Consider the following 25,296-nt stretch of genomic DNA (forward strand, 5'->3'; position numbering starts at 1 on the left):
TATAGGTTAGGTTAGTTTGTTTCTTAAAAAAAACTATATTCTCATTACTCAGAGCTAACAGGCAGTGTTTTGTGAGACTACAGACCGAGAGCTAGTAGCAAGAGACAGTTCTAAGCGGGAAAATAAAAACAGTAAAGATATAGAACTAAAATAATTTAATACTGGAAAGCGGTATAATAAATTTATTTTAAAAAATAATTGTTAAGCGGCTTATAAATATAAGCTTTCCGCCCGCGGCTTCGCCCGCGTGGAATTCGGTTATATTGCGGTATAAATCACACCCTAGGGCCAGCCCTAGCCCTACTGGGCCCCACTGATTTCAAAACTTTCTGTATCGCGGTGTTAAGGTTCGCTGCGAATTTTAAGACTAATTCGCAGCGAACCTTAACACCGCGATACAGAAAAGCACAACGCCATCTATCGAGCTATCGGGAAGCTCGCGATTGAACAATGAGCTACAGGTTAAAGCGCGAGATATCATTGCACTTCTTACGTATCTTAAAACAAACAACGTCACCACGTTTTAAAAAGCTATCATTCCACTTCTTACGTATTTTAAAAACACATCGTTACCACGTTTTAAAAACACCCAGCGCCGTCTATCGCATACCTCAAGAACTAAATAACTTAACTAATACTTATACCAATTAGTAATTCGTTGAATTATAGTTATTTCAGGATAAGTAGATGTAAAAAAAAACAGTTAAGACGATAAAACAAATTGTACGTCATCCCTCGGGAATTTCTCATTTTCGAGGATTCATTATCGTATCATTTAGCTTCTAAATTTATATGTTCATATTCGTTTGCAATATATAAGTAGATGTAAAAAAAACAGTTTAGACGATTAAACAAATTGTACATCATCCCTCGGGAATTCCTCATTTTCGGGGATTCGTTATCGTATCATTTAGCTTCTAAATTTACATGTTTATATTCGTTTGCAATATATTACCTTGTTTTAAACGACACACAGCGCCATCTACAATCCATCCATCAAGCAAACAATATTTTTGTTTTCCCTCGGGAATATCTATTTTTTTCGGGATAAAAAGTACCCTATTATTTAATCCGGACTTCTAACTTTACGTCCGCAAAATTTCAAAGCAATCGGTTCAGTAGTTACGGCGTGAAAGCGGAACAAACAAACAAACAAACAAACAAACAAACAAACAAACAAACTCACTTTCCGATTTATAATATTAGTAAGGATAATTTAGGTGGTGATGAGTAAATGTTTGTTTTGAGTAAATTATTAATTAACTTAAAGTGGTGGATGCTCTTACTGTAAATTATACAACTACGTACATATATTAAAAATTCGCTTTCAATTAAATGTCACTTACCTAAGAACTATGTAGGTAGACATCCTATACGAAGCTACAACAATGTTTGTTTTGAGTAAATTATTATATTAACTTAAAGTGGTGGATGCTCTGACTGTAAATTATACAACTACGTACATATATTAAAAATTCGCTTTCAATTAAATGTCACTTACCTAAGAACTATGTAGGTAGACATCCTATACGAAGCTACAACAAAAAGCTTTGATTAAAAAATACGCTAAAGAACTAATCTCAGACATCATTTAAACCCACCACAGACCCAACGGACCTTGGTCCTTCAGTGCCGCTACCACCCACTAAGCTAACTGCCTATATCTATCACTACATGAGAAAATAGTTTGACAAATCGAGAGAAAGAAACAGATACAGATCAAAGCTACTTCAACATTTTAAAAGAAAATTAAATTATCAAATCAAGCCTAATGATTACAAATTGAATGCCCGACCAATTGACATTGACAAACGACATGTTTCCATCAGATATTCAAACGAGGGGGCCCAGGGACCCATCTGGGGCCCCAGATGTTCCCTTCTAATTGCCCTATCACAGTTATAATTATCAATTATTTACGTAAACTAATTAGCTTATTGCTCGAGCATTTTCGATCAGATAAAAGCTTTCTGTTTTAATTCAAACAATTGGATTATTTAATCAATTAGAATAAAAGATGAGCATCAGATGGCAGGATAGGAATTGGGAAGGACTTTGCCCTGCGTACAGTTACGTACAAAAGTTGAATAAAATTGTAACTTTTTACTTATGAAATCAGAAATTATGTTTTCTCATTTTGTTAATTACTTTTAATTTTGTATGTAATATCAATTATTATAATGTTCATCAATGAATATGGGTTTTAAAAGTTCGTTTGTTGAGGATATCTAATCTAATCTATAAAAAAATAATAGTAACAGAACACACTGAAAATAAATTAAATATATTGACTGGTGATTAATTATACTTAAGCTTTTCGTTTCTACACGTACACTTAAATCTGTTTTAAAACAATCTTTTGACACATAAAATAAAAAAGCAAACTTCTCAGAATTATCAGACTAAGTGCTGAAGCAGAAAGTGTTATTTTTTATTTTTCATTTATAGTGCTTATTTGTTGCCGGAGAGCACTAAACTGCGTTAGTAATTCAACGAATTGTTTTAGTGAGAGCGAATCCCGAGATTGCGGTGTAAATATTTTCTTAAGAGAGTTTTACCTTGTGAGTCTCTAATACTTAATGGATATTGTCAGTGTGTACTGTTACGCCAGGACCGATTATCTTGCTCAAAATGAAAAACTGATTCGATATCACGACGTTTATTGCTTGGGCTCGAGAGGTGAAGTGACACACTTCAATATAAAAAACTTATTCTATGGAACAAATCGAATACATTTGAAATGATTGCCCGGTCAGTATCAAAAATATCTAACGAATAAAACCTTACAAACGAAAGAGTTTCTAACTACGTTACACGATGTAGCGCGTGGCGCGCTAGGAACCGGGGATCTTCATACTCAAATCGTTTAACCGATAATAAAACATTATAAGGTCCTCGTCTTTATTTTGCCGAGAACTATAGAATTTCTCCACGTAATTAGTTATGGATGGAAATTCTTCCTTTATTTTGTCACAAATAGTCTTGAAAGCAATGCCTTCTGTGTATAGATTTTTAAAGAAGGACCTAATATTAGTGCGAGGTCATTCTCCGCCCATTTATTAATTGCGGCAATTAGTTTAAATTGGACCAGAAATTCATCGAAATTCACGTCATCTATGCCCGTGAAAAAATTAATGGTTTGCGCCATCGTTATAGTGATAAATATGATTTTACTTAACTTGTCTGTAGTTCGCTGGCTCCGTCGCGTAGTATACGTTACCCTTCTCGACTCGACACCTCCGCTTTTTCTTCAATATCTGTCACCAAGCCAATTTTTTTCGCGTGATCTAAAACTTAGTACTTTGTATTTTTAGGGGCTTCGGCGACGGCGCCTCCACCAAATTGTTACGCCAGGACCGATTATCTTGCTCAAAATGAAAAACTGATTCGATATCACGACGTTTATTGCTTGGGCTCGAGAGGTGAAGTGACACACTTCAATATAAAAAACTTATTCTATGGAACAAATCGAATACATTTGAAATGATTGCCCGGTCAGTATCAAAAATATCTAACGAATAAAACCTTACAAACGAAAGAGTTTCTAACTACGTTACAGTACCTACTCATCTAATGCTAACTTATTTAGATTGCAAATGTTTTATGTGAAGTGGTATTTTCTAACTTATGTTAAACAATCATAAGTAACTTACGGGCTAAGTGCAAAAGTACATTACAAAAATACAGCATCGCAAGCTACTTTAAAAATTAGCTTTTACTCCACAGTCATCTAAAACCGCCCACAACAAAATGAGTTCTACTTAAAAAAGGACTTGAAAAAAAAATACCAAAAATTCTTGCTCAGCTAGCTTCGTTAAAAAATCTGCGGCCAACTTTGATTGCAGAGGCATATACCCGGAGCGAGTAATTCTGTCCTGCGCTCCCCAAAAATATAATAAAGTTGTCAATTTGCACTTCGCCCCTCTCACCCGAGAGCCCCCGAATTAACTTGGAGTCCCGTGTTTCTCCGAGTTTCACTTACGTCTCTCATGTTTTAACACAAGTTTAACTAGGTGGAAATGTTTTGGTAAGCTTCGTTACTTAGCAACAGGTGGGTAAATAGTGGTTTACCTACTATGTATGGAAATGCTTCGCTATCTATCTAAATGATATGACTATAAAGCTGAAGACCTTGTTAGTTTCTATGTTTATTAGGCGCTAATAATAGCAAGTCTCAGGAACCGATTTGAAAAAAATATTTCAACGTAAAATAGCCCATTTGTCGGGGAAGGCTATACTTAAGCTGCTTTTTATCTGAGCGCAAAATTTTCCCACGGGGCACAGGTGAAACAGGTGACGTAAGCTAGTCATTACTTAGGCATTATTTTTGCAAGGTGAATTAAGTTACCTGTTCAATAATAAACAAACGGCTCCTATAATCCCTTACGCTATCAATTTTCCTCTCTCAATTTATAATACTTAAATAAAACCATTAAATAAATAACACCGGAGCGTCTGTACCAAAATCGAGCCATTATTCTCCATTGTATGAAAACGTCCCCATTAAAACTCCCGACAATTTCCTTGGTCTAGATAATTTTCAAGATGTGTGGGCACATAAATTTCGAAGGGTGGCAACCCAGTTCCGTTCTAATTAAGAATAGGCCACAGCAGCAGCACTTAAACGTAAGGTTCTGAGAGAATGGGAATCTTCATATTATGTAAATTTCATGGATTATGTTGTACCTAATTTATAGGTGGGTACTAATTTGGGGCGATGAAACGTTGCTCGGCGTTTAATTAATCACCATTCCGGAGCAAGTTGACGTCTTCAAAGATTAAGCTCCAGCTATTAAACTACTTCGTTATGGTGGAACGGTAGTTTCTAAGTGTTAATTCAGGGCCTTGATTGCGATTCGACCTCTTCATTTCCTCCAGGTAACTGTAATCGACGATATGATTATCACAGGACATTTATTGTGCGGCCATTAAAATGAAATAACGTTGGGCTTGTTAGTTCATTCCACTGATATTGATAGTTAGAAGAGATTAATGTCAGATAGTAAAAGGCTTATACTATTTTCTGCCTTTCTTCTGAAAATTGAAAATCTGGAAATTGGTGAACTCAAGTCAAGGACCTAATAATACATGGACTGAGATGGACCTCTTGCTACATAAGTAGTTTTTTCTTAGGTAAATATGTTTCCATTATGTTGTAAATAGTAAAAAAGCTTTCAAGAAACATAAATATTGAAATTCATTGTTCTTTCAAACAAAAATAATAAAACATTCGTTGCATTTCATGCGAACCAACACTCAATCTAATAAACTAATCCGAGAAGTCAGATTTAATTTAGATAACATGGAATCGAAGCTAAAATTATTCCAGTATTTTCTAGCAGGAAATGAAATAGTTCCCTAGGTGCGGAAATGGAGGTAATAGATAAACTGTGATATTAATACCTGGCTGTGAAACAATTTAATTGAGAACGATCGCAAACAATGGCGCGCCAAGCGTCGGCGACTGATTGTGCGCGATTTTTGTGTTACACTGTTGTGGTGTAAATAGACTGAATATAAATATGATTTTACTTCGAAATATTTGATTTATGTACAGTCTTGAATTTATGTTAAGTCGTGGTGGCCTAGTGGGCAAAGAACCAACCTCTCGAGTATGAGGGCGCGGGTTCGAATCCAGGTCAGGCAAGTACCAATGCAACTTTTCTAAGTTTGTATGTACTTTCTAAGTATATCTTAGACACCAATGGCTGATAAAAAGGTGAAGGAAAACATCTTGAGGAAACCTGGACTTTAAAGTTTGAAGTCACGACTTAACATAAATTGATTAACGCTCAATCCTTCTCCGTGTGAGAGGAGGCCTGTGCCCAGCAGTGGGACGATAAAAAGGCTGTAACTGAACAGTCTTAATAGTTCCGTACATTAACGGCCGCTCTCAATATTTTATCTATCTTTTATTTCCAAACTAGAGATAGGAATTGACAGTAGTAGATAGTTGTTGTGGCTATTGCGAAAATTTTCTCTAGTAAGCAAATTGACAGTTAGGTACATAGAATGGAATATTAGGTACCTACGGCCATCAGGAAAACAACTTAAATGATAGGCACAAACAAAATATGGACTATGTATCTACAATTTAAACTGCGGATTTTCCTGATAAATTCGTAGTGGAAAAGGCCGATAAAGCTGCTTGACCCCTGGGAATCAAACCTTAATGAGTCAGTTAGCCTTTAAACCTGGCTCCTACTGGGAAATGAGAGGCTCATTAAATGGTGTGTGTTTCAACAAACAAAGAAATTAAAAATAAATGAACATGTTGCTAGTTGATGAAATCATGTATTCTTTATAAATTAATATAACACAATGTAGATTGATTTGAAAAAATATACTCAAAGTTATATTTCACTGTCCGACACCACTTTCAGTACTTCTAAAAGCACTAGGGCCAAACACACAATAAAACATACACGTACACCAATAAAACATAGACTAGAAATTTAATTCAGCGAAACTCATTTGATTTATTACAAAATTACGTGCTCAAACTGTTGCGTATAGAATCGTAAGTAAAAAATGTAATCATAAACTTTTGAGCATCTGTCGGCCACTGTACCTATGTACAGCAGACCGCACATCAGTGGTAACTGTCATGCACCTTAACTCAATAGTAATAAGTACGATTTTCCTATAAAACTGTTACCACTGACCTGAAGTTGACTGTACTATGTACTCTCTCTACGTGTAGGGCCGCGAGGCCAGCGTGTTTGTATTGTATTTCATGGCTCGACAATTAGCTAACATCACGGTATTTGTTTGTTTGGGATACTCTCCCGTACAAAATTTTAATTTCAAACCTGTGTACATACAGTATGTCACATAGGTAGGATTTCAATGATTTGCACGCATCAAATTGAATTTTGGTGTTTATTTGTGACACTTTGTTATTATGTACATTTTACTAAAAATGTTCGAAAATTAAGTTCTAAATTATCATATAATTTTTTTAAGGATACAATTGTTTTACTACTTTATGAATGTTTATTAACGGTTTACTTTCTTGTTTTCAGATTCACAAAGACGGATATTGGAGTAGATAAAGGTAAATAACTAATGAGAACTTTCACTCTACTTCTTTAAACTATTGGAGATATTGTGGATATTCTATTTTATTTTATGTTTAGAAATGGATAAGTAAGAGGGGAACACCTACACTAGCACCTAATGACGGCACTATGTTGCAAGAGTAAAAATAAAAATTAATATTTTTTAGTTTGAAACTTACCATCGAATCACCTAAAATCTCAATACTTATGAGTCCTTTAACTCAATCAAAGCTCTTTTACCCATTTACACAATTTGTTCTTAATCATGTCCAAGTAAAATCAAAGTCGCGAGTACGCCACCTTCCCGCCACACCAACGCCACTTCTTCACCTCGCCTAAGGGTTGCATGAGGGTAATATCTTTAAAAGGTTTTTCATTAAAACAGGAAGCATTGTTTATCACAATTTGCACAGCCAACTCCAAGTATTATAGGGTTGACGCTAAACAAGGCCAAAAAGGTGTTCTTTAGGGTACTCATAAAAATATTTAAGTTAGTATGGTCCTTTCTTTAAATAAGCGTGGTCACAGGAAAATAACGTACCTGAATTTGAAAGCTAACTAAACAACGTGCTAATTTATGTAAACCATTGTCTTGATAAATTCTCAGTTTTTAAAACAACATAAATACAAACACTGAATCATTTAAAAAGCAATCCAATCCACGTTAAAATAAATAGCATTTTTATTTGGCAGTGTAGAACGTTGTAAAGCATCCCAACCAGCTTAGTTACGTAGTACTGCTATCAAAACATACGTTCGGACTACATTATTCATGGCAGCTTCCTTCAGCTCGCTCGCTTTTCTGTTTCTACTGCTTTCTCAAAGAAAAACATCGTATAAGTAATACTGTTAACATCTACTACCTTAGTTTAACTTATAGTGGTGTCTTGAGATTTAGAAAATTGTTTGAATAAATGAGTAACTGTAAAATGCAGTCATATGCCTTAAAAGTGTCACGGTACGTTTTCTCAGGGAAATAATAAATCAGAGTTAATTATGAGTAAAAATGCGTTAAATAGCTACTAATTCATGAAACAGTCAACGTTTTACTTATTTTACTTAATTCCCACAACCAAATTCTAATATTTTTATTTCCGTAACAGTATTTCTCTTACTGTAAGTAAACAAAACAAGCATTGGTCTCGCCTCATTAACTTTTAGCACAATGAGAACCAACTCTTTTAAATTAAACACTTTTCCTTAGTAACAGGGAACGAAATGTAATTCTTAAACTTTGCAAACACGAAGTCGACGAATTGAAACGAATTAAAGGATCTTTGGGAAGCCAGACAGCGTGAAAGCCTTGCTTCAGCAAAGGAAACTATGTATATTTGTTTGAACGTTTACTTTTTCTAAACAACCGCATTTTAATTACTATTGCAGTTACACGTGGAGGTTTTGCAAAGCAGATTGTTTTTCTAAATAAAAAGTAGGTTTTTTCTTTGAAAATGTTTTCTTCTTGTTGTACTTATTTATGCCTCCTTGGTGAGAATGTATTTACATGAATGACTCTGCTTTTTATATTGGTATATCGTGATAACAAGGATGCTGATGTTACTCTGAGCCATTCTGAGCACATTTTTTCCTGGGTCCCACAAAATTATAGGTATTATTTGGAAATCCTTATTGAGCAATATTCCATACGAGAAAACGCATATACCTAGTTCAGTAAAATAATGATTCTAAGTACTACTGTTGAAGTCTTATCAAGTTTTACAATAGGAACATCATACATCATCCCACAAATCGGTTAGAATCGGCGACAACTCCCGCGCAATAACAATACGTTGATCGATTAAATACCGTTGTGTAATAACTACTTTCGCTACACCATTTATCATGTTATACACCTATCAAAGATTGCGGTACATTACCATTAGTATCCACTCAATTATATACTAAGCTTGTCACTTACATTCTACTTGTTTGATTCTTAAATGTCACTCTCTCTTCTCTAAGTTTAATGACCTATGAGTCGTTTTGAAACAAACCAATAAGAAATTCTATTCTCATAAGGAAGTATTGTAGTAACTGAACGACATCGGGTGCATATGTGGTACATGGTACATATGGGTGGAGATTTTTGAATATCGAAATTCAATTGGTTGTTTAAAAATTTCTCCGCTCAGCTTTGATGGGGTCTGAGCGTTTCAAACGCCCTAACGGGTTAGGCTAGCAATTGCAATCATGGGAACTTGTTTACCGGATACCTGTATCAGATAAATTACAATTAGATCCAAAGTATTGGTCATTTTAGATTTTGGCCTGATTTAAAACATAAACTGCCAACACATGAAATGTAGTATTTATGGTGCCTAAATAAATGTTCATTTAAATATTTATCGATGAAGTTTTAACGTATCAATATTTCGCAATAAATATTTAGCATTTTTTACTACATAATTTCATGTTAGCCATTGATTGAATTTCAATATATTTTCCAAATTATTTCACGCTGAAAAATATATTTTAACTGAATCATATATAAAACTAAATAGTTCTTTATATGAAATACCTACTACACATACCTGTGAATGTCGGCTTCTATTCAGTAATACCCACGATGCGAAATAACTTCACATGACATCTTCAAATGGATTGTTTTCCTTTGTGGGAATGCAAGTGATATCGCTACCGACCTTTTTGTGGAAATAAAGACTATGTAGTGTGGAGTAGTCATAATCTTTTAGGCAAAAACTACGTCTGTACCTATATGATGGTGTATATGTTGTTTGTCATTAGTGAATATAATGCTGATGAGTTTATATTGCACTTGGTTTAGGTAACTATAATTTCCAACTTATTATCCCTTTACATTATTTTATTATTTATCGTTTTACCTATGTATTTTTTTTGGAAGTCTTTGCGTGGCAGCTCCCGCTTCATATAGGCGTGTTGAGTATTGAGAGCTACCAACTCAAGAGATGACTTTTGAAACCGCGTTACAAAATCCACTATTGTGAAAGCGCTCTAACCGATAACAACTGTGGTAAGGAGACGATATCTCTAACGTATAAGGGATGAACGATGCACAAACGCTATATCGAACACCATAATAAACTTCAGATTAATCGAGAAAGCAAGAACCGCTGCTTCGAATAATTGATTCGATAAATTATATTGGATTATTCCGAGCAAATTGCTACATCAGGGACGTAAACTAACATTAATCTAACAAGATTGAGATAGGTAAGTTTGCTTCAGTTCCATGCAAATCAGTCATGCTTTGCCCCCTTTAGGGTAAACGGATTGGTGCCTTATCAACAAGAGTTAGCGTAAGGAGGTTTTGTGTGCATAAGATTAGCCTTACAAATGGATTCCATAATGTGAGTGAAAGATTAAAAGAGAAATGCTGCTTTTATCAAAGTAAGATTTATGTGGAGGCTGTAGCGCGAGTGCAAAGTAGCTTATCCGCAATACCAGGATTTAAATATAGAAATACCGCATTCCATGGTTTATTTTTGAATTTTCAGAATATTTTATTCCTAATATCAATTCTCATCATGATCAAAAATAGGCAAAATTGTGTACCATATCTGAGTGAAGGTAATATACATAGAAATGAATTGAAACATAAAGTTTACTCTAATCCCCTAATGTAATAAGCATGTAAAAGCCTATATAAACGTAAAAGGGCACATAATTGAGATTAAGCTACACGTGAAGGGTTGAACCGTTAAACAATATGGGTATAAGTACGTCATCATAGTAATGTTAATAAAGTCGTGTTACCTTATTTTACGATGAAGATAAAAGGAGCATTATTCTCATAGGTGTAATGGGCTCTTAGCCGCTTTATCTATTAATCAAATCGCCTCGCTTGCTCTCTCATGCAATGATTTATACTCACACCTTTATTAATTACGATTAAAAGTCTGCGATCGCTTACAAGTGAACTCTATTGTTAATTTGTAATTGAATTTAATCATAATTGACAAAAGGAAAATTGATAAGCGACTAAGTTCTCGCATCTCGATATAACTGCTTTGCGTAGCCGGATGGTAACAAAAATTATCCTGATCTCCCGGGTCTAAGCTACTTCCCTTCTAATAAAACGAAACGGGTCCAGCAGTTCACGTGTGATGGCGTTTCCAAGGAATTGGATTGATTTTTGTACATTAAAATCAAAATTGAATACAGTAATTCATTGAAATGAAATGAAAATATTTATTCATTTTAAAAATATTTATAGATGATGTAGATCGCCTTCTGTCAATAAATTGTACTGTTCAAACATAGATAGATCTACTTTAAAGATTTTCTAATCATATAATTGCTTATAAGTCACTATGACCAATTAGCAAAAGGAAATGAGTAAATGTATAGAGTACCAATTTCCTTGATTCTACAACATGTGCTCTCGTGCCGAGAAATCAATTAGATTTCAACTGATTTCTTATTTGCTGTAGAAAGTAAGTACAAGAAACTATATAAAGACGTCGTTTTAATAAATCGTGTAAGGGTTTTCTTTGTAAATGTGGTTTTAGGGAAAAATTGAATGGAAAAATCGGAAACAGTTTTCTGTAAATCTTCTAGCAATTACTTTGTCAAGGAAAATGTGTGATTGTTAACTGATTTCTCCCTCACAAAATTCCCGAACACACCGATTATGTCAAGATATCAAAAACGAAATAAAATATGCAGAAAACAAAACAGTTGATGACCAAGAGCAACGAACTTTTATAATCTTATCAATTACTAGAAGAGCTATCATGCAGATGCGGTATCATATTGCATAACAACAGGATATGCTAATAATTGGCTAAAGACTTTAAAATTGGCTAAATTCGTTGTCATGTCTTATGACTAAGGGTCCCACAGTTTATAAATAGTTGTGTTGTTTATTCAGTTGTTAGAGACGGCTGAGAACAAATTGGCATGTGCAAATAATAGTAAGTAAAGTGCACTGGACTATGCAAACGAAGAACTGCAAACTGGAGATAAAATTATTGTTTGCGGAAAAACTGGGCCAGTTAACAAGTCACGAGCATAGCTTAAAAAACCTGGTATTTTGATTTAAAAACTTTGCATATTTTTTATGAAAAATGTATGACTTATTTTGCATGTTCTACAAAAGGAAAAAAAAACGCAAAAGGAGATAGGAATGGAATAGAATAGCTTAAACAAGTTCGCAATCGGTGTTCTTAAATTAATTAAAATTTAAAATTAAATGTACCTTAGACCGTACTATGGCTGATACTACTAGATTATGCTTTACCATAACTTCAAGTCACAGCCTCGTTCACTTCATAACATCAGCCTTTTATGACAAATAAGGTTGCAAAGCTCAATTTGCTGAGACCAAGCACAGCCATCCATATCAACATCAATACTTCATTTCGCAGCCCATAAACAAACGAACATCATTTTATCATCCGTTCGACTAATAAACAAGCCAAACTAGTGCAGAACTTCCGTCCTAGCTCACTATACAGTCCACCATACACTCATGTATTCACTATGTATGTAGTTCTATTTATGACGCTATAAAATGATAAGTTTAGGGCCTCGCGTCGCGACGCCTGCGCCACAAACCTAATACATGTAAATGGCAGTCCGTGAAGTCATTATAATACGTTTATATGGGAGTATGAATGCGATTTGAAACTTGAGACTGTCCCGTTAGATTGTTTGAAGTTTGTGGAAATAAATAGACTAGTTTGTTTGTTGAGTAAATGGATTTGTGGAGGTGGTCGTTTTCTGCAGAGCGATTTAGTTAATCAGGCAAATGAGTACTAAGTACGTTTTATAAACTGTGCATAAATAAAAACATAAGTTATATCTGGTAGTGACATAAAACTCACAGTTGAATGTAACGGAATTTATAATACGTTCAGATATAAAATGTTTAAAAGCTTTACATCAGCCATTAGTTGCATTAGTTAGCAAACTAACAAATTAATAGATCGTAATAAAACACAAATGCGTTAAATTCGCAATTCCGTGTGAAATACATTTATCAATACAAAACAAAGCTCAAACACCAAGTCAGATGCGGGCAAATATGCAAATAAACCCTTATTTCGAGTATTTCCGAACGATTGCTTTCGTCCCGAAGTCGCGAACGCCGGCAATGCCAAACTTCTCGTTCGGAAATTAAAAATACCATCTGTTCAGCGATCAGTGTGTTGCCATGATAAATATTGAAATATTATCGTTTCTTTTGAATAAATTCAATAAGGTCGCAACGATTGATGGAACGCTTTGAAAGAGTTCAGCGTGTATTGGAAGCAATGGCGGTGAATAAACAGATACCATTTATATTCCGTAATGTTTATACGGTATTTTGGTATGAATGTGGGGGGAATTATTTACCTTTATATAAATAAACGGTGTATTTTGTTACGATGTTTCTCGAAAAATCGCTAATTCAGTCAGGAGAAATACATGGTACTCAATGATATGAAAATTAAGCATGCAACAAGCAATATATACCTACTAATTACAATATTGTCACCCTATGATAGTATCCGATAGATAGTTACGGGTATTCAGAAGCTAGAACGTCTAACAACCAGTCTTACCAAGCGGTATGTTATCCGGTATCAAATTGAAGAGGTGAGATAGGCAGTCGCTTCATGTAGAACACAAGTACTCAGCTGCATTGGAAAAGGCTCGGCGGATGATGATAGTACCCCGCTATTTTCCATTTAATTTTACACTGCACAAGAAACACACAGATAGATATTACCACATAAGGTGAAGCAACATTCACACTGCAAACTAACGGCCTCTTCTAAACCATTGATGGCTCCCATGGCACGTGACGACCAGTAATTGAATCTTCCCCATAGAATAGCTATGCATCCTCGGAATACGGTTTCAGGATAATTTGCTCATAAAGGTTGATTTATTAGCCTCGGAGATCGTTCAGCTGTATTGCAGCTAATTTTACTGATAGTGTGGTTTTCTTGGTGTGAAAGTACAGACATAGTATATTCTTGTGAGTTATGAATGTATTATCTTTTTACTGGCCTATTGCAGTAAGTCTCACTAAATTGGTTTATGTATTTAATTAAGTTTAACTTCCCTGTCTCATGGGTCATACGCACCGATTGTTTCACTATTCTGTCTGCATCGTGGATAGTCAAGTGGTACTTTTTTACGACAAATTGGATATAATATTTCAAATCGCAGCGACGAATTATGACTTAAGTACCTAACTACTTAAACTGATTTAACTAATTTTACAACAACGTCAAAGTACCGTAACAAAACAATTAAAATGATCCATTAACACACCTGTCCGTTCTGTCTGGATGGGCAGACAAACTTGAAGGTCTGCAAATTAATTGGAGTGCTTCAGTACAAGAGGTAGCCAAATGTCATGTCAGAAACAACACTCGTGCACTAAGTGCTCGAATGCTTTCACTGAATTAGACTTGAGTTTAACTCCTACGCTAAGCCTACATAACCTTACTAGGTATTGAAAAATATCTTCTAAAAAATTTGATATTTTACTTACGTAAAACATGGTATAAAACGGTGTTAGATAAAAATTATGAAAACTATAAAAAAAAAACAAAAGCATGTAAAATTACATAAAAAGCTAAGTTAAGGCAAATACATTTGACTTTTGTTTTTACTAATAAACATACATAGTTACACATGTTGCCTATATACAAGCCTGTAACCATGCCAGATTTTTTAAGAAAAAATAAGCTGTTATAAAAAAAGAGACATTATACATTGCTGAAGAATGTACTACACACAATAACAAATAGGTCAGTACCCTACAGGCGCCACAGTCATAATAACCCGCTCTAGTTAGGTGACACCCGCAGCTTACGAGAAAATAAAAAAACAATAACCCTTCTTCGTAGTCGGGTGAAAACTAAATGCATTTTAATTTCGCGAAAATATTTTTCCCAGTAATTGAATTAAAAGCTACCTCCAAAGAATACATTATGAGTAATGAGAATTTTACCGTGCATAAAAACAAATTGGGTCTTTTATCGGAGCACGGAAAGATCATAAAAGATATATTTTTGCAGACAGTAAAAAACTGAACTTCACTCATTATTTTTACGGTTCTTTTTAAAGTAGGCATCAGCAGAGCAAAATTTGAGTGTCATAAGTGATAAAGTCGCGAGTTGCCGTATACATATTTTCGCTATCGCATTATTACAGCAGTACCTAATCATCATCATCATCATCATCATCATCAGCCTATAGCAGTCCACTGCTGGACATAGGCCTCTCCAAGTGCACGCCACTGAGATCGATTTTCGGTGCTCGCATCCAGCTCCTGCCAGCCGCCTTGCGGAAGTCATCACTCCACAGTACCTAATACTCAAACTTAATCTCGAACCCCCAACTATGAAAATATATAAACACAGAAAGATATATATTCTATGCCCATTCACACGATCGAGACGATCCGGTATTCAATCGATACGCCAGTCGATTTTACGCTTCATTCAATTTAATAACACCTCCGAATGAATCAAAGATGAAATTAATTATTCCTGTGTGATATCGATTGTTGTTAACCGAGTAATCGATTATATTCGCTATATTTATAAATTATGTAAGTTTTGCGTGAGGCGTTAAAAAATGTTAAGGTTATAGACCTTGAAAATAAAATGCATGTAATACATACGATTCATATTCATTTTTTTTGAAAAATATTTAGATATATATTTTACTTTATTAGTTTAGTTCAGTTCATAAGTTAAACAACCGTAAAATAACAATATTAAAACCCCAAAAATATCCAACACAAGTAAGTGAAGAAAAACTCGTCTAATAAAATGAACTCAAGAAATCAATTCAAATATAAAATAAAATATCCCAGCTATCGTTTATCTGAATACTCGACAGGCTTCAAACGCAGGCGTTAGCTAAGCTTCTTAATTACCTCTGTACGCAATTAAAGGATAAAGGCACTCAAATCCGCCATGTCTGTCTACCACACGCGTCCAGGATTAGTTGACCTCCCATATTCCCTATTTACTTACAACCATTCCCATATTCTATCTTCTGTTGTTTTGCTTAGTAGAGATAGGAAATCGACATAACTTGTATGGCGCTTTTTTTATCGATGGCAAAAATCATCAAATAACCCCCCTTCCGCTGTGGATTCACGCTTCAGATTTTTACTGACTAAAAATCCATCTTGTTCCTTCGTAGGCCTTTTATGTACCAGGGCCGCGGTAACTCTTTCGAACAATCCCGCAGCCCCTACTTGTTTGGAGCTAATGTCAACGCTCTATCCCTAGTATGCAGATCAAAAGATAGATAGAATATTGGGATCGTTCGTTAGACGATATACAACTTTGAGGTAAACCTTTCCGTGGGCAAAGGTCTTGTAACCTGGCGATGTGTAGGCGAAAAGTTTGGATTTCAGCTAAGTGTGATTTCTTTCGCAAAGGCTTTTATTTGAAAATGTTTCTTTAAGATTTTACTTAACTTGTGTTTTTAGGAAATTGTGTTAGGTACACGTTGTTGCTTTTACTGGTTACAGGTACCTGGAGGCATTGTTCTTATATTGAAAAGGTGTGGTTCTTCTTTGAAAAAATAAGTTGTAAAAAAAATGTAATCGTATATTAAAATGAATCATAAAAAATAATTGAAAATTTTAGGATAGTCGAACATAGCGTGTTAAAAACAAATTCAATATAATGAATGTAATATCCATGAAAGTTACAAATAATTTAGGATTTTTGATCTAACAAATTAGTTTGTAACAAAACCTAACAAGCCCGTAGGTATTACATCAACAAAATTTTTACATACATTTCGATCAAATTCTATTTTAAGCACTAAAATTATTTTCTCTTTGATCAAATGAATCTAAATTAATTCGTTGAACATTATTATTAGTCTTGTCTAGTCTTTGATCAGTTGCTTTCAAATGATATTAATGTCTAGAACAAGGTTTACAGTGAGACATTTAAAAATAACTACAGACACGTTATGCCAGCCTTATAAAGCATTCAAAGCAATTTTCGCCTTAACACGACGCGTACAGCCAAAGGTCCTAGACACCCATGTACGTCAATTACAAGTTAAGTTTATGATGCGTGTAACGGAATAGAGACCATTTTGACGTCGCGTCGGATCTGTTCGTGTGGCTTCGGAACGCTTCGGGCCAAGCTTCGGGCTATCGCGTTCGAAGTTGGGAGAATTTTGAATTTAGAACCATGTTTTGGTCGTGGCTATTCGAATTTGAAAAAAGTTTTTTTTTTGCTATTGCTTTTTTTGGCTGAATGTTTAGTGACTAAAATATTTTTTCATCCCACCATCTCGGAAAGAGTAGTTTTACCCTTTGATATCTGAGCGCAAAAGTCGTTTTTATCCTCTAGAGCGGCAAAGTGATTTGAATTTAGAACATCGTGTGCAATACTCCATTTGTGACAATCTTGATAAGACTTTTCAAACAAATACATATTAAACAAATAAAATACTGCTTAAAATAATTAAGTATAATAATATAATAATTAAGTATTTTTTATTATTGTTTTTACACAGATTTTTAACGTCGTTTTATTTTTAAAGTGATTTTTCAAATATATGAACTTTAATAGGTACATCTTTTTAATTTGATACTCTTATGTGCGCGCCATTTTGATTTTTGCATTTAGTAATTTCCTCGATGAGGTGGGATGAAAAGTTACGTGTTTCACTCGAGTGCAAAGATTTTTCACCTTGTGCTCTTTTGATTCCCTCGCTATCGCTCAGGATTCTAATTATTGAAACACTCGCTACGCTCGTGTTTCAATTTTAGAATCCTTCGCTTGCTCGGTCATCAAAATTGAGCCCGCGGTTAAAAAGCAACTTTGCACTCTTGTATAACAAATAACTATTGTTCGTATATAAACAGAGTATTTACCTCATGTGTTTTTAATATCATTGATATCAACGTAGAAATAAATACAAAAAAGTTTTCAAAGTACCTACCCAAAATTGTTTCGCAAAAGCTAAAAATAAAGGACGACAAACCACAGCGGTCCATCTTCAGAACTTTCAAATTTCTAAGTACAGCTTCACCCAAAATCGGCTTCAACTTCGGCCTAAATTCGGCTTAACTTGAAACATTGACCTTAAGTCGTGGCACTTGTAACTTAACTCGTATTTCCGACATTATATTTGGTCAATCTTGTCTCGTACTTAAGTCGCAAAGTCGTAATGCCTAAGTTAGATGAAGTTGCCAACTTTGCGTATAACTTAGACAGGGTGGTAATAAACTATTTTATTAGTAACGCATTTGTTTGTGGAACTAACTTAATTAGGTTTTATTATGCTTAGAGTAACTTCAAGTTTGGTCTTTCGGCAATGTAAATTACGAAACTAAATGTAATTTTCTAATGAAGGAACTTTACGGCATGTAACTCTATAATTAAATTTTGCCATAATGTACTAAAGTAGTATTCATAAATTATGATTTTATTGTGACTTAAGCTTATGAAATTTATTTAAAGGAAACGAATAGAATTACAGTACTTCACAAGAATCAATTAACTTTCAAGTGCTCAGGTCAGGCAATCACAGTATTTAACCGGCTAACGGTGTTCTAAATCGTTAAAGTTACAAGTACTAGCTGCTGGGAAGTTTATCTGTACTGTAATTAATCGAACATACCTTGGCTGCAGATAACTATCTCGCTGTCACCTGTGCGACTTTTCACACATACAAACTCTTTTAAGACCAACTCTTCTGGATGTCTTCGGCATTTTCACAGTTGGTACTCTTTTTTTGTTCTGTTCACAATCATGTCTTTTGGCTATCAGGTTCTCACGAGCTTACTTCGTTATTTACTAAAAATAAAATATAAGACACCAAACCACAAATTAAACAAACAGAACAGCAAACAGCCTACATTTTCCGGAGTAGACCGGATCGATTTTGTAAATCAACGCAATCTCCGCCGTATTCAAAACCACAAACTAAAAAAAACTAATTCAACCCGTAACTAGCTCACGTCCACAGTTAAACCAAATAAACCATCATGACTTACAACGAGATGTTTGTTAAAAAAAGGAAAGGAAAAGACAGGGTGTGCGTGCAGCTAAATACGAGTGCAACCGGTCCCTCAGGCTTGTATTAGCGTAAACAGTTTACCAAATTACCCCCTTCACACTTCAAACTAAAATAAACTTACCACTGCTCTGATTAAGGTCCAATTTGTGCTGCACTGCAATCATCCTTCAGGACTCGCGTGCTCCAATCGCCATATTTTCGAATGATAATTTTAATGGAGCCAAACATGCATCTTATAATGTGGCATAATCTAAAGAAGTGAAGTCTATTTTAAAATCCTCAGCAAAATATGGAAAACGGAGTTCTGAGGAGTACCAAGATAGGGTTGTCAAATGTAATACCTGATGAATATAAATGGTGTAACAGATACGCAGGCATGGGTGGAAAATGTTTCCTCTTTCACTTTATTCTTGAAGGAGACGCGGTGTGAAATATATTTGTAATTCTAAATCGGCAAGGTCTGATGTGTAGGTACATTAAGGCGGCACAAAGTCCACGGTTCATTTCCTGTGAGACCCTATCCAAGGCTTTCGCCGGCCATTTTTATACAAACGACATGTCGTCTATAATATTAAGATGGTGTAAAATATGAGATAGAGCGAATTTGAGCATCTTTTCTTTATTTAAGAAACACACTGTGTTCATTACACACGTACCTACTTGATTGGATACACCACCCATTTATGTTGTCTGACAATCATTACCAAGCATACCTACTTAAGTTAAAACTTTTAATCTCATCACAGAAAAATACATAGCAAGTTATTTCAATACACAATTACATAGGTTGCTTGTACTTAAGTGTTGTTAGAACTATTAATACATTAACTAAATAAATAAAGTTCAAGGAATTTAATGTAAATAAGAAAGAATACACTCTCCTGAAATCGCCTTTCGCTCGTAAGTTACACGGCAAACCCTCCCGCATGCCTCGTACTTATTTCGGATTTTCGGTTTTTCCTGGATAAAACTGAAAAATCTGCAGCCATTTATTACATCAAGAATTATTGGATAACTGTCGATGATCATAATAACAATCGATTATATTATCAACAAGAGTTGGACGACAAGCTATCATAAATTCAACATTTCCAATTTAGTATGAAAAACGTGCAACAATGTTCAATACTTATAGGCAGTACCTATTTCAAAATCAAAAAGTTTTTTTGCAAATTTGTCGATTCCACAATCGAATAATATAATCCCGAAATGACCCGCCGAAAACCGCGTGTCAAAAATGGCGCGCGAACAAACGCCCCGAATTAAACCGCACCCAATGAAAATAATCCCTCGGAATAATCCCACAGCAAAATTGGCGCTACCGTTTAAAAATCTCGGATAAATGTAATGAAACAAAAGCGTGGCACTCGATTGCCGCGATATAATTCTCCCCGGGTCTCGTAATATAGCACATTGAAAGGATAATCCTGGGACTCCAATTTGTCAAGCTCGGCCCGCCACGGACATTCATGCACTATGTGTGTCTCGCTTATGACGTTATTTCTTTACCGTCATTTTGTTTCATTTATCTTGCTTTGTGACGGGAATGTTTCTCTGGCATTGCTTTAGCTGGTGCTAGGTTTCATGTCTCGGAATACGACATTTAAACTTGATGTCTTCGTGTAAAGTTTTCGCTGTGTCTAATAATCGAGTTTAACCTAATTTCCCTAATTCTGTTTACTTAGAATGGTAATTTCAAAGCCTCCTCGTAAGAAGCCATGTAAGCTCCCCAAAAAAGCATTATCTTCAAAGCTGACTTCCTTGGAGATTAAGTAACCTGTCGTATTAATACCTTATAACTTCCTGCGGTTTGCTTGTCAGCTTACAGTTCAGTGAACAAAACTGTCTCATATCCTGGCGTCTTACGTACATAACGAATGGATCTATCCATTTCTATTATCATTTTTGTCATACGCATTAATTTTACCATCTTTCTATTTCAAATAGGTGAATTTATTAGCAACGTTGAAACATACCTACAACACTGTAACCATACTCTTTAATTCGTTCGTTTTGTCGCAGCGTAATTTGATAATCTGTGCTCACATGAGCTTCATCAAGACATTCCGGGGCCGGAACAAATATTTGTACGGCCGCTGCGACTTACGGGACGGGTTTTGTACCGTACATACATTTGTAAGAAGCATTACCTGCTACTGATTTACTGGGTTAGATAGAGGTAGATAAATGCGCTAAAGAGGATGAATGAATGCATATTATACACACTTCGCGGTGATTATGTGGACTTGTGGAGATACTTAACTTAAGCTGACTGCGGGGATTGGCGATTGGTTTATTGCTCACAAGTGCTGTTGCAATGTAGGGTTTGCTTGCGTAGGTATTTAGTGAGGAATTACAATTAGGAATTTCGATGGGACATGGTCAATTAGAATATACTTTTAACATTAAATAGGGGGACACAATATTGGCTAAATAGACAAATGTACTTATAAAAGTGAAACTATATATATCGTGATGTAAAAAAGTACCTCTTGTTACGTTGCCTTATGAACGATGGAAGCTTTTAAAGACAATAAACAGTTAATAGCTTAGGTAAACAGAAAAAATACGGTACCGGAACAAATAATTGAGTAACTTACAATATAGAGTGCTTCTGATTTACTTTTATGAGTGCTTTTAACACGAAGTACGAGGAGATGCAATTGCGGACGAGAGCGCATAAAAAGTGACATTTATGTTAATGGAAATAACGTTTAAATTACCTACTTTGTTATAGCATCAGGTTTAGGTAAATCAATTAGAAAAGTACGAACTAAAGTAGGTATGTTATGAATAAATCAATACATTTATGTATTTTGTAACTCTGTAGAGACAGAAAAGCAGACCTTAAACTAACAACGGAAGTATTAAAGCACAGCTTATTTCTGTATTTTATCGCCTTTAAGACGTAGATAATTTATACTTAGTAGGATAAATGCTCGCTACTTTTACGACTTAGGTATGTCTGTGATTGCAGTTTTATTGTTTTAACTAAGTAACTGTTGTAGTGGTAACATAGCTGCGTACTTGATCAGTACCTACTTAATTCGTGAAACTAGACTTTCTACCATTTGTAAAAAAAACATTCAACAAGTACTTATTGTGCTGCTAATTACAACTTCACTAATGGTCGTTACCGAATTGTTGAATAAAGTACGCAACAATGTTAGATTTATTTACGAATTTCGTAGCGAAAAGTTTGCGAACTCGCATGTAGCTAAAAATATACTTTGAAACCCAATTTCGGTAAAGCTACCGCCGAATTTGAAAATAACATTTCATGTTGCTCATTAAAAAAACAGAAGTGACCCATGCACGCAAAATGAAAACAGCCAACACAAGAAATAGAGCCTAGCAAGTTCTACTTAAAAAACAAAAGCCTGTCTTGAAACGCCGTCCAAAACCAGATCATAAGCGTGGAGTGCCTACATAGCAAATGTTACCTTTCTCAATGAACACTTGTTCCTCTCGACGTCGGAGGGGCCAGCCCTCACGGCGAAGCGTGAACCGGTGAACCCACACTTGACATCTTGAGGACCTCTCAATCCTGCGATCCTTCCATGTCCTCGATACTTTGTAAGCTATAACATTTTGAGTGCCTGTAAAAGTTTTCCTATGCTAATATAACGGGGCGACGCGACGTTGTAAAATTTTATTTCTGCAGCAATTAAGAATTTAAGAGCCGACTGCATTTTCCTAAGATTTATGGGGTGAGACTAAGTTGTTGCTGTTATTTAGTGTGCCGTTTAATTTGGTTCTGTAAGTTAATGATTTTTTTATATGTTCATCAACATAATAAGTGCTGAATTTTTACTTTAGGACTACTCAATATTTTATGTAAATGGTCTATTTCCTGTTTTAAATAAATACAGTTATTTCAATTTGGAAGACGTCCTTGTCATTCCTTCTTTCGAATAATATTTAAATATTTCGGAAATCAAAAATTCTTGTCTCCAGTGGCATCTTCAACTTCAAACATTTCTCCATTGAAATGTTTCATTGCACATTCTTTATTTCATTAGATAATAAAGGCAGAAGATAATATTAAGGAATTCCATTCAATTTGTACAATTGTAAATGGCCGTTTGAAATTCAGGACTCCTTTAATATTTTTCATTTTGCCGGCGAGCTTGCAACTTCTCGTGTAACCTTACCAAATTATTATGTGTACAGAAATTTAAACTTTATAACCTGGTGATAAGACACAATTTTTATATGAAGTACGTCTCCTTGTTCTAGCGTGTACTTTTGCTACATCTCTCTCGAAGGAAGATTCCTTGGCTAGGTTTGGAATCATATTTTTGAAATCTTGAAGCTTTTTATTGCAAGCGATAGAAGTCGACAAAGCCATTACGATATTTTTATCGTCTTTTCGCAATTTATTTCACGTCAGTGCTACGGCTTGGCGCCATTTACGACGATGATATTTTTATTTTTAAGCTTCTGATTTACTGTGTACTGTTTTAACGAAGACCTTTGTTCTACTCGATCGTTTTGTTACTCTTTGAAAGCCAACAATGCCGTGAAATTAATCACTGTGATGAGACGTAATATTGATTAAATTTTAAGGAAAACAACACAAGGCGTAACGTGCGAGGAAATCTCTTTGTATCGGAACGGCAACAACTCCCGAAGAGCTTCTTTGTTAAAAATAAAGTTCCCTTCAGTTCGACAGCAAATTGCTAAGTAATTTGACTTCGATACAATCTTTGTTTTTACCGTGTTTGAGTTTTCCTTCACACTTTTCCTACTAATGTAAAACAAACAACAACAGTTAGAGAAACTTAGCGTTTTAAGTAGAGCAATAAAATATCGGGCTAACATATGTTCGTACGACCTTAGAAAACATTTTCCTAAGTTTTCCTTTACCGTATGGTGCCAGCTCGCGTTTCTTCATAGCGGAATATTTCATGTCGAAAATAGGAATGCACCTTATTTTGATAATGTTATGGTTGAAATTAGAAAATCATTTGGTAATGTTAATTCTCACGTACCTATGTGAAAGTAAGATACAACCAGCTTAGTGGGATACCTAAGTGCTAACATATTAGATTTAGCAAAAGCTGGGGTTTAATTGGGCTGCACATGTTATCTAGGTTTACTTATTTCACTTTCAGGATATTATTAAAACGTTTTATGTTTTTGTTTGCGCAGTATGTGCTATGAGAAATGCTAATGGCATTCAAGGTGACTAGATCTTATCGTGATATCATCTGAGCATGCAAAATACTTCGTAGGCGCTGGATTGTTTTAACTTAATAAAGTTGAAGCGAGGATTATTTCGTGTTTTTATCATACTTAAGAAAAATACTTCATTAACCTGTTTTTACGATATACACCTACTTCCTAATCCTAATAAATCTTCCTTAATTAGTAGGTATTTGCTATTTTCGTATCCTGTTTATTCAACTGATTTGTTGCATCAAAAAAACAAATAACAAAGATTTATTTTTTTATTAAAAAAAAGGCCTTTATTATTAGAAAGGCTTTCCAAAATAATACCTATAAACATTCAGACTAAACAGAAAAAACTCTAACAGAACAGTATTATCTAAAAATATCTACAATAGATCTTTGCGGATTTCAGCTATGTATTGTGTATAAGAGAGCCCATTGAACGTATTGTCCGCCCATGAATGCGAGCAATTCCTATTGCGACCACCGCAAATGACCTCCCCCTCCTCCCCAAAACCACGACAATTCGCTACAAAGAGACGCAAGTGGTTGTTATATGGGGGGTCAAGCAATACTGGCGTGTGATATGGCCATGTAATTTGTCCAATCATTGCAGATCGAGGTGCAAAAGATTTATATGCGCTGTATACCTCCTTTGTTCATATAACGCGAGCTATTAGACTATATCGTTTTTACTGCGACATTATATTTTATGGCGTGTCCGGATTATGATCGTGTTAGTCTGGCCGGTCTGTTTTACGTTCGGCTGTTGTTCGAATAGTTTGGTTTTATACTTTAGTGTTAAATGATTTTAGACTAGCTATTTCTCACGGTTAAAATATACAGTCAAACTAACAAAAAAACATATATTTCACCTAAATTTTGCTATACATTTTGTACATCAATAGTTATCAGCTTGTATATAAGTAGTTAAACCTTGCACTATCCTCGAAAACCTTTTATTCCTTTCTCCTACTAACGAAGTTATCGTGTTTCACCGCCATAAACAAGACACACAGGTAGATTAAAAAACTCCATCAACACCCCAGCCACTATCACCTTAACTCAATATTTTCCG

General features: G+C 34.9%; 1 protein-coding gene across 1 annotated transcript in view; it reads left to right on the forward strand.

Annotated features, from left to right (window-relative positions):
- LOC110375009 (protocadherin-like wing polarity protein stan) overlaps positions 1 to 25,296 on the forward strand; it is a 174,720-nt gene that overhangs the window by 92,649 nt on the left and 56,775 nt on the right. Inside the window, exon 3 of the mRNA XM_064034220.1 lies at positions 7,026 to 7,057. The gene's annotated coding sequence lies outside the window, so the exon portion shown is untranslated. The remainder of the gene's footprint in view (positions 1 to 7,025; positions 7,058 to 25,296) is intronic.

The sequence above is a fragment of the Helicoverpa armigera genome, chromosome 4 (assembly GCF_030705265.1).
Source record: "Helicoverpa armigera isolate CAAS_96S chromosome 4, ASM3070526v1, whole genome shotgun sequence".
NCBI lineage: Eukaryota > Metazoa > Arthropoda > Insecta > Lepidoptera > Noctuidae > Helicoverpa > Helicoverpa armigera.